Source organism: Triticum aestivum, chromosome 5B (assembly GCF_018294505.1).
Source record: "Triticum aestivum cultivar Chinese Spring chromosome 5B, IWGSC CS RefSeq v2.1, whole genome shotgun sequence".
Classification (NCBI taxonomy): Eukaryota; Viridiplantae; Streptophyta; class Magnoliopsida; order Poales; family Poaceae; genus Triticum; species Triticum aestivum.
This window is the reverse complement of record NC_057807.1, coordinates 289,782,269-289,784,836: the sequence shown is the minus strand read 5'-3', so window position 1 is coordinate 289,784,836 and position 2,568 is coordinate 289,782,269.

Sequence of the window (2,568 nt, the reverse complement as noted above, 5' to 3'; positions counted from 1 at the left end):
GTAATTGTTTTTTATATTGTGTTTGCAGTGGATTGACTAAGTTGTAGAAGTTTACCTAGCGGCGTCATGCCGTTGGTTCGTTTGGGATTTTATTTTAGTGAAGATCTGCTGTCCGCTGGAGACGACTTGTCTTGTTTTTTTTTCTTTCAGTCCATTCCCTTTTTTTAACACAGTCCATTCACTTAAAAATAACATTTGCACCTGTTAGTTTCTTTTTTCCCCACTGAAACAGCTAACATTTTTTCATCTAATTTTTGCACCGTTTGTTTCAGACTTTTTCTTTCAGAAACCCCTAACATTTTCTTTCTCTTACTAATTTTTCACCAGTTAGTTTCAGTATTTTTTCCTAAAATAACAAACGTCTTCTTTCTCTGTCTAATTTTTGCATCCGTTTGTTTTAGATTTTTCTTTACTAGAAATGGCTAACATTTTCCTTCTTTCTCTAATTTTTTCACCAGTTAGTTTTAAAAAATAAATCATGAAACGGCTAACATTTTATTTTCCATTTTTACATACTTACTTTATGATAGGTTTTCAAGTCCATTCCCCTAAAAACCAAAATAAAGTCCATTTCTTTAAAAATACAAATAAATCTGCATGACTTACATGAAACAAGTTTGTCATGTTTTCTTCTATTAAAAGATAGTATTATCATTTGTCACCCCCTCCCCTCTTTGTGTAATTGTCTTGGATATTGCATTTGCAACGGAGTCGACTAAGTTGTAAAAGTTCACCTAGTTCTACCCCTTAAGTGAGAGTGAGTGGGTTACATTCCCTTGGGGAGCTTTATATAGTCGGGCTCCTTACAAATGACCAAGGCTGCCCTAAAAGTAAGAAGCTGGGGATAGAACTAGGTAATTTTCCGTCATGTTAGCCCATGTGTTCTTTATTGGGCTACGAGGTGGGTTGTGGTCCATTAGGGGCGAATTCCTAAACTACGAGTGAAAGTGCAAATGGCACTTAAAGTATATTTTGGTGTGATGACAATGTAGTTAGTGGAACTAATATCGGGTGCTAAAGTTTATCTCAGGATATTGGTTCCAAGTTATTCTTGATGAGATGTTAGATCCCCCCCCCAAATTCAAAAATATCAAAGGCGTGGTCTACCGGTGATTCAAAGTTTTTATTTTTGGTTCGATTCGAGCCGTAGGAAAGACCGCACTATTAAGAGGGGTTTCTGGGGATGTGTGTCATGTGGGAATGCCATTGCCAAAACTTATACACCTAGCCTTCCCACCTACCACCTTATTTTCCATTTTGTGCTAGTCGGGTACCCAGAAATTTTGCAACAGAGTCTTTCTGGATACCCCGTGCGCACGGGGTCTTTTGACCCCCCGTGAGCATCGGGTTTTGGGTAAACTCTCTGAGTACCCCGTGTGCACGGGGTCTTTTGACCCCCGTGCACACGGGGTGGGGGGTAAGTCTCCGAGTACCCTGTGCGCACAGGGCTGACTTAGCCCGTGTGCACGGGGTCCAACGGGCAGAAAACCCCATCCGGCCAAGAACACTATAAAACCCCCTTCTTCCTCCTGCATCCAAAATCATGATGTCTTGTTGAGCTCCACCATTGCTACGCTCCATTTTGCTCAATACTCTCAATCCCTCCACCCAAACTTATTGAAACTTTGGGGATCGGGAGAGCAAGACCCGATCTACATCTTGACCAAACCAAATAGTGTTCCCCGCAACATTTCTTCCCCGTTGACTTGTTACTCTTGGAGCTTGGGATCCTAGGCGGTTAGAGGTTCCTCCGGAAGCTTCCTTGCTTGTGCTGTGCTCCGGAGAAGTTTGTAAAGGTGTGGTGGTCGCCTTCAAGACCAACCCTGAGTGATTCGAGGCTCATCCGTTGGGGGTGACTCAAAAGAGATTACGGTGAGCCTTCGTGGCGTTCTGCAAGCTTTGGCTCCCGCACCGCTCTAAACGGAGAGTAGCTCTTCCCCTAGGAACAGTGAACTTTGGGATAAAATCCGCGTCCTCGCCTCACTTGTGGTTAATCCTTTCCCGCTTGTATGTTGTCTTGCTAATTAGATTGTTGCCTAGCATAGTTAGCTTTAAGTTTGCTTGTCATATAGGCTGTGTTCACCTAGTTGCATATCTAGTGAACCCTATTTATTCGCTAAACCTTAAAATTGACAAGTAAGGTTAAAATTTGTAGTCTCCTATTCACCCCCCTCTATTCGACCATATCTATCATTTCAATTGGTATCAGAGCATCATGCTCTAATATGAGGTTTTACAACCTTAGAGGATATGGTCGACCTAGGGAATGTGGGAGGTGGCGCACCCGTTGCGGAGGATGGTGAAAACCTACTGCTGCGTCTTGAGCTTGTGTTGGTTTTCCTCGAAGAGGAGAGGGTGATGCAGCAAAGTGTAGCGTAAGTATTTCCCTCAGTTTTGAGAACCAAGGTATCAATCCAGTAGGAGGCTCCTCAAAAGTCCCACGCACCTACACAAACAAACTGAGAACTCGCAACCAACACAATAAAGGGGTTGTCAATCCCTTCACGGCCACTTGCGAAAGTGAGATCTAATAAAGATAGTATGATAAGATAAATATTTTTTTTGGTA